Source organism: Sciurus vulgaris (assembly GCF_902686455.1).
Source record: "Sciurus vulgaris genome assembly, chromosome: 6".
In the NCBI taxonomy this organism is placed as follows: Eukaryota; Metazoa; Chordata; class Mammalia; order Rodentia; family Sciuridae; genus Sciurus; species Sciurus vulgaris.
Genome location: NC_136466.1, coordinates 9,061,755 through 9,075,914, shown reverse-complemented (window position 1 = coordinate 9,075,914; position 14,160 = coordinate 9,061,755). Strand labels below are relative to the sequence as shown.

Here is a 14,160-nt window from a genome sequence, read left to right as displayed (position 1 = left end):
GGTTGAGTGCCCTGGGTTCGATTCTGGCCCCCTCCTCCAAAATAAATAAAAGTATTAATGGCACATTTCTTTATAAAGCATAAACTGAATTATAATTACCAGGACTTCCCTGGGGAGCTTGAAAGTATAACTCGATAAACATTTTAAGTTTATATATAACATGTCCTTTCCTCAAACTGTAATATTAATGCCATTTATTAATTTTCATTCAAAGATAAAAAAACACCATAGTAAAAATATGTAAACACAGTAGTGACTACAGGGAGCCAGACACTGAGAAATGGTTATCAGTGAACAAATGAGTCCCTGTCATAGTGACAAGGTAAAGTATCCACAAAAGTGACCTCATGTGGTCACCAATCACCATGGATTGATCTGGTCTGCCTTCTAAATTACCTGAGACAGAGTGACAGTTTAGTCAGAAAGCAGACCACACATGAATCGCTCTCCTCTCTGTTCAGACACTGCTCAGCCCGAATCCCCGTAAGCACACACTGCAGCACCCAGGGGGTGCCACCAGCTATGCCACGGAAGCTGGTCACTATTCCAGAGAGCCTAGTCCTGAGGCTAGTCCAGGGTGGCTGATGGGCCGGCCACTGTGAGAACAGGGAAAATGCGCTGCAGACTCTCCTGTCAGGAAACACCTTCAGTCACCTGTCGGTCAGTACGTCAGCCCTGCAGGTACAAGCAGCACATTTCCATACCTGCCCTGTTATTTAAAACATTCTCTTGGATACCACAGCAAATCACTCTCTTTGGAATCAAGAGACCAAGAAGAAATTTCCAGCCTTTTTATTAATGAACTGTGCAACCTTGAAGAGCAACATTCTTTAACCTGAAATTCCTTCTTCTGTTTTATTAAAATATATATATTTTTAGTTGTCAATGGATCTCTTAATTTTATTTACTTACATGTGGTGCTGAGTATCGAACCTAGTGCCTCACGCATGCCAGGCAAGCGCTCTACCACTGAGCCCCAGCCCCAGCCCCAGCCCCAGAAATTCCTTTTCCAATCAGCAAATGAAGCAGGAGAAAGTTGATATCCACAGAAGTTTCTTGGCTTACACAAGCTTCACTACCCTCCTAAACCACACCTGATAAGATAAAGCAGAACTGCAAACGAAGGCAGTCAGACTGCAGGCAGGACTGAAAAGCAGCCCACACCTCTAGAGAGGCTTTCTGTAGTGCTGAAACAAACACGCCCCAACAGCCAGCTCAGCACCGCTGGATTGAACCCTCACTCCACCACCACGGGGAAGGGGCGTCTTCTTTGGGCTGGTGTTTCAGGGTTCACTCTCATGTCAAGTGAGTAAGAGGAAAACCCGAGGAAGGGTTCCCGCTAGACGCGTATCCTCAGCTCAAACGCAGGCAGTGCTCAGATCCCAACACTGCACGGGAACTGTCCAAACGCTATGTAGCTTAGAAGCACCTGTATTTAACTTTTTTTTTTTTTGGAGAAGGTAACTTGTTTTTCATTTAATTTGAAGTTTTCTGATATACTAACTTTCCCTTTTTTCTGTCTATAAATTATAATCTGTGTTCTAAATATGCTCTGGGTTTTTTCCCTCTAGTTTTAGATTAAACTAAAAATCAGAGTTCTGGTTTCCAGTGTGGCATGTAAGAAACTTTTAAGTCCAAGTTTCCATCCTAAAAAGGAAAAAGCTAAAGAAATTGAAGTACCAACTCTTCCTAGATCTCAGAGAGGGATAAGATGACAGGGCAAATCACTGTCACCAAGACTGGCCGGCCAGCGAGGAGAATACAGAAAATCACAATTTACTGAAGCAAAAACCCAGGAGCTGAGAGCTCTGGGGGACTGGACAGAGGAAGAAAACCTGCACAGTGACTGGCAAGTGACTGCAAACTGGAGGCCCAGGATGGACAAATCTGAGGGGAAAACTGCAAGGGGACCACGCGTTGGGGTGGGGGAAACACCTTGTGAATCTTACCTCCTGGAGTTCAACCAGCTCCTCACAGCAAGTATCAGAGAGAAGTCCCCTGCACTCTGGCAGGGAGAGCCTTGCCATCTTGAAACACCAGAGCACTCTGCCCTCAGAAGCTAACCAGAGCCTGACCTGCTGGGGTTATACCAGAGTGCAACTGACCTGTGGGAAAGGAAATGCCCAATGCCTGCCCCACTGACCATCCTGCCCTTCCTAAGGTGGGGACCATGATGAGAAGGTCTGAGGAAGTCCACAACATGAGGTTTGGACTCACAAAGACTGACGTCTAACCAAGCTTCCACCCCCACCTTACTCCAGGGTTATTTATAGTAGATTCTTTTGCCAAAAAACCACGTCCACCTTTCAACAAAGATCAACAAGATATACTAAAAAGCAACAAACAGTTTGAAGAGAGAGAGCAAACATCCAAATCAGGGACTCAGATATAACAGGAATGTCAGAATAATCGGACACGGGACTTTAAAACAGTTTTGATGAACATGCGATGTCTAATGCCAGCCAGGAGGGGCAATGCATCCAGAGAGATGGAGTCTAAGGAGCACCCACAGGGCTGGAGACCACCTCGATGGGCCCGCTAGTGGACTGGACTTGCACAAGAAGGATTTGCAGAGTTGAAGGAGGTACCCCAGTGGAAACTTAAAATGGCAGAGCAAAGAGAGGAACAAAGACTGGGCGGGGGGACCCCACCCACACCGAATATCCAAGAACTGGGGGACAGTTACACAAGTTATAACTCATATACAATGGGATACCAGGAGAAGAAAAAAACAGAGGAGATATTTCAAACAATTACGATGGAGAATTTCCCCAAATCATCCTCAGACACTGAAGCACAGATCCAGGAAGCTCAGAGAACATCGAACAACATAAATGTCAAAAAGCTACACTTAGAAATTTATCGTTTTCTATAGAAAACTACAGAAAATCAAAGATAAACTCCTGCAGAAGCCAGATGTGGAAAACAAACCTTACCCATAGAAAAGAAAGAAAAGCAGACAGAAAGATAGAGGGGGAAAAATTACATCTGACTTTCAGAAACCATGCATGCAAGAAATGAATGGACTGAAATTTAAAGCATTGAGAGAAAATAACTACCACCCTAGAATTCTGTATCCTGTGAAATGAACCTTCAAAAACAAAGAAAAGGTTCTCTAGGAATCCTAAACAAAAACTGAGAAAATGTTTCCAGTAGATCTGCTTTTTAAGAAACGTTAAAGGAAGTTCTTAGAATAAATGATCAAGGTCAAAAACTCAGATCCATATAAAGAAAGGAAGAACACTGGAGAAGGAACAAGTGAAGGCAAAGTAAGAACTTTTATTTTTCTTATTTATAATTGACCTAGCATAAAAATGCGTTCAAAGCAACAGTGTATACAATCATGTATGCTTATTTATGTATTTATATATAAATTTATATACCTGAAATTAATGAAATCAAGGATACCAGGGATATAAGGAATTAAGATTATTTTATTGTAAGGCACCTACACTACCTGTAGAGCAATATAGTGTTATACGAAAGTGGACTTGGCTAGCTGTAGATGTATATTTGCAAATTCTTGAACAACCACTAAAAATGTAAAAGGAGTATACCTGATATGCTAAGAAAGGAGAGATGATGGAATTACCAAATACTCAACTGAAATCAAAAAAGGGAGAAAAGAAATGGAAGACAAAAATGGGAATAAGAATAAGGACAACCAACAGTAACAGACATAGGAGATATTAACCCAACCACTGACATTAAACCCCAGTGACACAAATATACCAAATAAATAGAAAGGATCGAAGGGAAAAGCAGGAGAAAAATGTACCATGCTAACATTAGTCAAAAGCAAGTGGGAGTAGCTCTATTCATTTCAGGTGGCATAGACTTCAAAGTAAGGGAGTTCTTCAAGATATGGTAATAATCCTTAAAAAAAGAGCATCACAATATGCGAGGCAAAAACTGGTAATACTGCAAGGAAAAGAGATGAGCCTCTACTGTCACTGGAGTCTTTATGAGTCCCCTCCTCAATGAGAAACAGACATATCGACTAGGCAGAAAACCAGACAAACAACACCGCCACTAATCAATTGGGTATAATGGACACATAAACTATTTCATCCAACAGCAAAATATATATTCTTCAAGCTCACATGGAACAATCACCAATCGTTTAAGTTATAAAACATCTCTTAACAAACTTAAAGGAGCAGAAAGCAGACAAAACTGGCTCTCAGACCATAAACTAGAAATCAATATTCATGGATATTAAGCAATACGTTTCTAAATAACACACAAAGGAGAAATCTCAAGAGAAATTAATAAAATATTTTGAATTAAATGAAAGCACAACTTAGGGAAATTTATAACACGTTAGAAAAGAAAAAAAGGTCTAGCTGGACACAGTAGTACATCCCTGTAATCTCAGTGACTGGGAGACTGAGGCAGGAGGATTGCAAGTTTAAGGCTGGCCCTAAGCAACTTAGTGAGAACCTGCCTCTAAATTAAAAAAAAAAGGGGGGGGGGGGGGGGGGGGAGCGGGGTGCTGGGGGTGCTTAATGTTAGTTAAGCACTCCTGGCATCAATCCCTGGGGAAAAAAAAAAAAAAGTCTAAAACCAATCTCCTAAGCTCCCACCTTAGGAACTATAAGAGAGCAAACTGAATCTAAAGTTAAGGGGCTGGGACTGTGGCTCAGTGGCAGTGGTAGAGGACTTGCCTCATGTGTTTGAGGCACTGGGTTCAATCCTCAGCACCGCATTAAAAAAAAAAAAAATGAGTAAATAAAGATCTGTCCATCTACAACTTAGAAAAAAAAATTTTTTTAAATAAATAAATTTAAAGTTAAGCAGGAGAAAAAAGAAATAATTGAATAGAAATCAATGAAATTGAAAATCAGAAATCAATGGAGAAAAATCAACAAAACCATAAGCTGATTACATGAAAACATCAATAATTGGTAAGCCTCTCACCAGGTTAACCAAGAAATGAGAGGACACAAAATACTAATAATAGAAATGATGAGGGGGGGCTCAGTTGGTAGAGTGCTTGCCTTGCAAGCACAAGGCCCTGGGTTTGATCCCCAACACCGCAAAAAAAAAAAAAAAAGAAATGATGAGGGGACATAACTAAGATGTATGGACATTAAAAGGATAATAAAGAATACTTTGAACAACCCTATACAAATTTGATAATTTAAGTGAAATGAACCAATTCCTTGTGCTAAAATGCACAAGGACAATCTCAACAGGCTTATATTTAATTCAATCAATAATTAACAGCCTTCCAAAGCAGAAAGCACCAGTTTCAGGTGGATTCACTGGCAAATTCTACTGAACATTTAAGGAAAATATTCTCTATAATCCCTTTCAGAAGACAGAATAAGAAATATTTCCTAACTCATTCCATGAGGCCAGCATTATCTTAATACCCAAAGCAGAGAAAAACATTACAAGAAAATCACAGAATAATATCTCTTATGAATACAGATGAAAATCCTCAACAACAACCACAACCACAACAACAAACCCAGCAGATCAAATACCACACTATAAAAAGAATCATACACCAATACTGACCAGAATTCATCCCAGGTATTCAAGATGGGTTCAACATTCCAAACCCAAGTAACACAGCTCATAACAGTGGCCTGTTACAGCTTGGATCTGGCATGTCCCCTAAGCCCAGTGGAAGTGGAGTCTTGGTCCCCAACTGAAGTGCTCCTGGGAGGTGGTGACCCTTGAGGACATGAGGCCCAGCTGGTGGAAGTGGCAACTGGGGGTGCCCTGGATGGGTACAGACTCCCCAGCCCCTTCTCCTCCTACCTCCTGCAGCAGCGAGGTGAGTGCTTTGCCCTCCACACAACCACAGCCATGGGGTCAGTGACTGTGGACCGAGACCTCTGAAATCGTGAGCCAAAAGAAAACTTTCCAACCGTAAGCTGCATTTCTCAGGTGTTCTGTCACGGTCATGGAAGGCCAACACACACACCAAACAACAAAAACTACACGATCACATCGATCACACCATCACACCGACAGATGCAGCCACACCCGACAAGACCCAACACCTATGCATGACAAAAAACTCAGTAAAAGGAACAGAGGGGAATTTCCTCAACCTGATGAAGACCTTGAAAAACCCTAGTTATCACACTTAAAAGCAAGAAATTCAGAGCTTTCCCATTAAGAATGGGAGTAAGGCAAGGACACCCCCTCTCACTGCTATTTTAAACACACACTGGAGATCCTAGTTAATGCAATAAGAAAAGGAAATAAAAGATATGAGACTGAGGAGGAAGGAGTAAAATGGTGTTTGCAGATGATCTGATCATTATGTAGAGAACCTGAGACATCAGAACTGCTCCCAGCACTAGTAAGAGACCCCATCAAAGTTGCAGGATGCAAGGTCCACAAGCAAAGGTCAGCTGCTCCATTACATACCAGCAACGAACACGTGGAGTCTAGAATCAGAAACAAACCATTTACATTAGTGTAACCCAGATGAAACATTTACGTATGAATCTAACAAAATAGCTAGAAGAAAATGACAGAATTTGGATGAAACAAATCAAAGAATCAATAAGTTGAGAGCCCATGTTCATGGAGAGGAAGACAACACCATCAAAATGTCGGCTCTTCCCAACTTGGTCTAAACATTCAAAGGAACCCTACTGGAAATCCCAGCAAGCTATTGTACGAATACTGACAAATTGTCCCTAAAGTTAACATGGAGATGTAAAAGATCCCGAATAATCCATACAACATTGAAGGTGAAAAGTGAAGGTGGAAGATACACACTGCCTGACTTTAAGATTTATTATAAACCTATAGTCTTCAAGACAGGATGGTATTGATTAAAGTAGATCAATAGAACAAACAGCTCAGAAACAGACAAACAAACAGCTCACATGAATACAAGTAAACTAGGTTATTTTTTGGAGGTGTGGGTATTGGGGATTGGACTGAGGAGCATTTTACTGGGGAGTAATTCCCTAAACATTTTATTTTTAAATGTTTGCTAAGTTGCTAAGTCTGGTCTTGAACTTGTGATCCTTCTGCCTCAGCCTCCCAGATTGCTGGGATTACAGGTGTGCACCATCATGGTCTTGATAAAGAAATACAGTAGAGAAAAGACAGTATTTTCAACAAATGGTAAAGGAGCAAATAACCATCTACATGCCCCCCCCCAAAAAAATCTCTAAATACAGACTTAACACCCTTTACAAAAAAATAACCCGAATTGGATCACAGACCTAAATGTAAAATACAAAACTAAAACTCTTACAAGATAACACAGGAGAAAATTTAGAAGATGTTGGGTTTGGCAGTGATCTATTAGGACATCAAATGCACAATCCATGATAGAAATCATAAACTGGTATTCACTGAAACTAAAAATTTCTACTCTGCAAAAGACATTGTCCAAAAATAAATACATAAATAAAGTAATTGAAAAATATAAGCCATAGACTGGGAGAAATATTTGCAAAAGACCTATATGGCACAGGACCGTCATTCTGTAAAATAGAAAACTCTCAAAATGAAACAGTAAGAAAACAATTTGATTTTAAAAAATGAACTGAAAACTTTAATAGACCCTTCATAAGATATACAAATGGAAAATAAGCTTATGATAAAGATGCTCCACACCACACGTCATCAGGGAAACACAAATTTGAACAAGGAGATGCCACTACACACCTCCTAGAATGGCCAAACCCAGGACACTGACCACAGTAAATGCTGATGAGGGTGCAGAGCAGTTAAGAACTGCCCCTGATGGTGGGAATGCAGGACAGAACTGCCACTTTTTGAAAACTAAACCTACTTACTAAATGACCTGGCCATTATGAAACACACCACACACAAAAACCTCCATGGGTGTTTATAGAAGCTTTATTCGTAACTGCCAAAATTCAGAAGCAAGCAAGCTTCCTCGGCAGGTGAGTGAATAAACAGTGGCACAGTACATCCAGACAACAGAACTTCACTCAGCACTAAAAGGAAAATGAGCTACCACACCATGAAAGACACAGGGGCAACTCAGTGCCCAATATTGATTGCAGGAAGTCAGTTTGTACACTATTAAATCTAATTCCAAGTATCTGATGTTCTGGAAATGGCAAAACTATAGCGATAATAAAAAGATCGACAACTGCTAGGGGATAGGGTGGAGGGAGGAATGAACAGGTCAAAGAGAGGATTCTTAGAGCAGCAAAACGACTCCGTAGGGTGCTACTAATGGCGGACAGAAGTCATTATCAATCCAACCAAACCCATGGAGTGTGCGACGTAAGAGTGACCCCTGATGGAAACTATGGACTCTGGATTCTAATGATGTACCTCAATGCAGAGTCATCAGTTGCAACAAATACTCCATTCTGGTTGCAGAGGCTGGAGGTTATGCATGTGTAGGGTTGGAGATACAAAGGAAATCTTCAGCCCTTCTGTGTAATTTGGCTATGAATCTAAAACCACTCTAAAAAAAAAAAAGCTTTATTTAAAAAAATAACACAAATAAATAGATCATTCAAATAAGGTTTAATTTCATCTTAAGGGTAGTTTTATGGGTTACCCTCTTTCCAAATTAAGTATCTGGGATCATAAAGCACCAGTAAAAATAACATTTGTTTACATTATAGCCCACAGGTGAATATCACCTCAGAATTCCCTATCAGAGCAGGCTGATCCATTTTTGGCCAGATTCTTGAACAACACACTCCCAATCCTCCACCACTTAACAGCCCCCAACCTCTTCACCAGAGGCAAAACCGCTCTGGCTAGTAGTGATTTCCAACGCACGACCTCTTTAGGACCTAATAAGGATCAGTAGAAAGTAACCCTCATTTCCCAGAGTTGCTGCACAGACATTTATGGAACACACAGGGCAAGTCACTGGCACCTACAAAAGGTGGTGAGATGGTCAACACTGTCCCCAACCCACAGAAGCCTCTAATCAAGGCAAAAAGACACAACATACCCACCACAGGTTAAGTACTAATTGATAATTCTAAAAAAATCAAACATGGATGCTGAAATATCACAGAACGGAGAGTGGCCGGAGTCAGTAAAGTCAGCAAGGAGAAATTCTACGTTTTGGGCATGACTCAAAGACACTCAAGAAACAAGAACGACACAGAAGTAAGGAACTACAAGGTAAGTAGGGCATGGATACCAAGTGGTCAAACCTGGCTGAAGTTGAACATGGACTCGGTGATGAGAAATCACTAAATAGGAAGTAAGAGAGAAAACCTGAGAGCGCGAGGGCCCAGAGTTCAGACTCACTGCTGCAGGAACTACTGAGGGCGGGAGCCGGAGCCCGGTGGTGGAGCACTTGCCGGCGCTCGTGCCACACTGGGCTTGATCCTGAGCAACCATACAAATAAATACAAGAAAGGGATTGGGTCCATCTACAACTAAAAATATTTAAAAAAAGAAAGAAGGAACTATTGGAGGTGGGGCACAGGTGCAAGAGACACTCCCTCGACCAACACCCAGTGCCTACTATATCTGAAGATGTGCTGGGGCCTCGGATGAAGCCTACAGGTCACTTCACCACCCACGAGGGGGACTGGCTGAGTGGAGGCAGAGGGGCCTGCCACCCTGATCACCTGACTGTGCTCATGTAGAGAAACTGACCTGAGAAAAATCAGTGGTAACTCGCAGGACCCAATTATATGTTAGATTTGATGGAAAGCAAAACAGAAAAAATCACCGAGGAAATTCGAGAGAAAGAAAAATGGAAGATTTAGGGGTATAAGATTGTCTGCTTTGGTTTTATTTACTTCAGGTTCAGTTAAACACTTCAGTTGAATTACTGGTAGGTAAGTGAAGAAGAACGGGGAAGGAGTAAAAGTTCAGAGAGCAGTAATCCTCAATGCACAAGTTTAAACATAGGAGCAAACACTTAAGAGTGCTTCTTAGCTCTAACTCTGCTGAGGTAAGTTTATCACACCCATTTTATAGGAGAGAAAACTGAAAAAGAAGGAACTTTTGTCCAGGTTCCCATAGCTAGTTAAGTGACACAGTGAAATAATGAGATTTCTGAAGAGGTGAACTTAGTGTTAACATAAAGAGAAGTTCAACCTGGGCATGGTGGTGCACGCCTATAATCCCAGCGGCTTGGGAGGCTGAGGCAGAAGGATGGTGAGTTCAAAGCCAGTCTCAGCAACTTAGGGAGGCCCTAAGCAACTCAGTAAGACCTGTCTCTAAATAAAATACAAAACAGAGCTGGGGATGTGGCTCAGTGATTGAGTGGCCCTCAGTACGGGCCCCCCTACACCCCCAAAAAAAGATAAGTTCAGAGCTTGGTTTGCAGGCTAGTGATAAGGTTAATGAGAAAAAAGAAAAGAACCTAGAGGAAAATATAGACAAAGTACAAACGGGAGGAAAACCGGAAGTGGATCACAAGGCTGGAGGAACCCACAGTGCAAAATGCAGTGCAGCACCTGGCCCACACCTGCCAGCGAGGTCAGCGACGGCTCACAGGAAGTCAAAGACCAGGACCCTAACATTAGTTCAAAAGAAATGGTGGCGAGAAGTTTCAGTGGCACGGGCATGCCACGCATGGTGACAACGTGGACACGATGCTGCCATCATCTCAAGGTAGAGAGGTTTGGTGAAAGAAACCCCATGTTCTTAAAGGCAAAACAGAAGAAACTACTCTAAAAGTGGATTATGGGGGATTTTTTACCTTTCCAAAACTGCTTTTAGCCATGCCTGCATTTGCAATTAACGAAGGTTGTAATCAGCACCCTCTGGCCACTGAAGGCACAGCTCCTTCAGCGATTCTCCACTGGCCAGGTTCCAGTCAGGCTCGCCGCGTTCCTCACCTCTTGTCCTCTGTGGAATGACAGTCCCCCGACCCCCTTCGGGTGCTGGGATTTCACCCAGGCCTCATGCATGCCAGGCACATGTTCTACCACTGAGCCACACCCCGCCCTCCGACCCTGGCTCTTTTGTTTTTTCTTTCTTTTTTTTTTTTCTCATAAACCCATCACAGGACTTGAGTCCTGGCAGAGACAGATGGCCATCAGGATGACTCGCTGCCAGGGCACCATCTCCCCTGGCCAGGAAGCCCTGGAGGCTCCCCATGGTGGGCAGAACGCTGCCAAGTCTCCACCTTCCGTTCTGATTTCATACTTCATTTTTTGAAGATGTTTTTATTTATCTTTCATGCAGATGATTGGCTCAGATGCTCTATTTCCTTTGTTCAACTGTTTTCTGTGGCTGCTTTTAATTAGGCTTCAAAATATTTTGCTAGATAATAATAAAGATAAAACTAAATTAAATGCCAAATAAAAATAGCTTGAAGAAATGCAATCAAATCTAATGCTGTACTTTCTCAAGGGACCCTTCAGGCTGAAAAGAAAGATGTATTTTTAAGAGTTTTTAAGATTAAGAGGCCTTACTGCTTATTCCTCTATGCCCTCCTGTTAGAGTGTGGCCCAGTGTTAAAAGTGTTACTGCTTAATGACTGGGGGTGTGGCTCAGAGGTAGAGAACTTGCCTAGCGTGTATGGGGGGTTCAAGTCACAGCCTCTCTCTCCCTGTCTCCCTTCCTGCCTCCCTCGCCTCCCCCAACACACAATTTCTACTTGAGACATGAAAAGGTGTGCAAAAGTTAAGAATCAGTGTCTGCCCAAGGATGCGTTATCTCAGTTATGGTGACGGTTTCTTGGTATATACGTGTCCGAGTTGATTAAACTGCATATTTTAAATAAGAGCTGCTTAGCATACGCAATATACCTCAAAAAAGCTTAAAAAATTAAATACTTAGCGCACACAGGCAATGTGATGGGGACAACTGCCCTTCTCAAATGAGTCGGGTGGGGGCGGGGTGGTCCTCCAAGATCTCCTCGAAAGCCAGCGGGAAAGGACAACTTCACTCCCGACGTGCCATTTCAGACTGACCCAGGTTTGCACTTTTCTACAATAATCGAAACTCTGATGACAAAGGAAGGGAGGTTTCAGCACCTCAGTGAGGGGATGAGCTAAGGATGAGAACATTTAGAAGACAGAAAAAGAAAAGGAAGAAAGAAGTGGCAGCGGCTCAGGCTGAGCACACTTCTGCCTGCTGGGGTAAAGAGACTGGGCGGAGCGCGAGAGCTCAGGGAAGGAGCTGTGCCTTTGGAGCTGACGGTACCAACTCAGAATCTGGAGCCCAGCTGGGCTGTGCCAAGTTCCCCTCCTCAAGGATTACAGTAGCCACTGTACAAGGCTACAGTCAGGGGTAAATAAAACACATGTAAAGCTGCACAGTACATGTAATAAAGCCACAGAAAACACTCAAAAAGTGTTGGTTCTCTTCTCACACAAGTTTTAAATCTCAGAATCAGACTTTCGGGGAGAACTCGCCCACATCAGTGTCACCAACAATCGAGGCTTGAGTTCACTGCTTCATACTTCATGAACCACAATAACATCAAGGAACACCAAAATGATGCTTCAGGGCTGGGGAGGTAGCCCGGTGGCCCAGCATGCACAAGGCTCAGAGTTTGACCCCCAGCACTGCAAAACCAGGAAACTATCCTTCACCTCAACATCAGGAGCTCTCTTTCAGGACTGTAGGGATGCTGGCAAATTACAGGTCCTCTCAAGCAACAGAATCTTGGGAATTACATCAAGTTGTCTGTAGTTAGGTTTTTGGAGAAGCAAAAGACTTAACTATTTCCTAGCACCAATATGGTCAGCAAGATGATGGTACTAGGTGGCATGATGGTGTGCACCAATAATTCCAGCAACTTGGGAGGCTGAGGCAAGAGGATTTCAAGTCCAAGGCCAGGCTCAGCAACTTAGCTGAGACCCTATCTTGGAGGAACCAAGCCTAATATCTCATCTAGAATGCAGACACTTATTCAAACTGCTCAAGTCATAGTAGTCAAGCCATGATTAAACACCTGTGCCAAATTCTGCCACATTCCTATGGGGGACACTTAATCTCAGTTTCAGGGTTTCATCTCTTTTTAAGTGGGGCAGAGAGGCAGTGCAGAAGACCCTGCTCAAGGTGGTCTACTATTCGAAGCTGACCTGGCTCTATGGGAATAGTGGCTGGTGGAGCACACTCCTTGGGACCACGTCAGGAATCTTGCTTCCCTGCCCCCACCCCCAGAATGTCAGAGAAAGGAGATCTTCAGACACGAGCCTACTGACTCAGGGACAGACGCACACCTCCATTATTTTCAGACTTTATTGCTCTAATTGAAGAAACAGGATGACAGCAGCAGAGGAGTAGATACATTTAAATTTTATAACTCTAAACCATTTTTGTCTGAAGAGAGAGGAAAATGATATAACATTTATGATTAATCAGTCATCAGATCCTTTATTAAGGCCCTATTTCATTTCCAAACATTACAACAGGCTGGCAAAAATCTCCCATCTCCAGCATAAGTATGATATCCTCATTTCATTCCTTTCTCATGCTGGTGAATTAGTTTATTGATTAAGTGTGTTAAATGACAAATTCTTTTTCTCCCCTGGAACTAGGGATTGAACTCAAGAGTCCTCACACAAGCTAGGCAAGTACCCCAGGCCTTTTGGTTTTATTTTGAAGAAAAAAGTCTCAGTAAATCACCCAGGCTGGCCTTGAACTTGCGATCCTCAGACTCCCAAGTAGCTGGGGTTATAGGGATGTGCCACCATGCCCAGCTAAGTGACAGATTCTTTTAGAGATCTTTAAAGCAACCATAGTTCTTGATCTGCTTCTTAATGGGCCTCAGACATTAAGACTAAGAGAAACAGAAAGGCCTACACATAACTAGAAGTATGCCATCTGAAAAGTGTCCTACCCACGTCACCAGGGCCTGGAACACCAGGCGTGGGGGGAACACTGAGGATGGCTCGTGCAAGACCACACACAACACAGGGATGGAACAACATGCGAGGGAGGCATGTTAAGCTGCTTAAAGTACTCTCAGATCTGAGTTCCGATCTAAGTCCCCAGTCAGGCCTGGGGATACATATGCTCATGATTCTAGACACTCAGAAGGCAGGGGCAGGAGAACCACAGATTCCAGGTTAGTCCAGGCAACTTGAGATCCTGTCTCAAAATAAAAAAATTAAGTGCTGGGTATACAGCTTAGAGGTAAAGCACCCCAGGGGTCAATACACAGTACAAAAACAAACAATTACATGCCTTATGCCTTGGAAAAGTGGGACAACCTCTCTGCTTCAGTTTTTCAACCGTGTAAAATGGGGATTGTTATGGCTG

General features: G+C 42.6%; 1 protein-coding gene across 3 annotated transcripts in view; it reads right to left on the bottom strand.

Moving 5' to 3' along the window:
- The window catches only part of UBTD2 (ubiquitin domain containing 2), a 65,837-nt gene that overhangs the window by 2,747 nt on the left and 48,930 nt on the right, over positions 1 to 14,160 (bottom strand). The window lies entirely within an intron of this gene.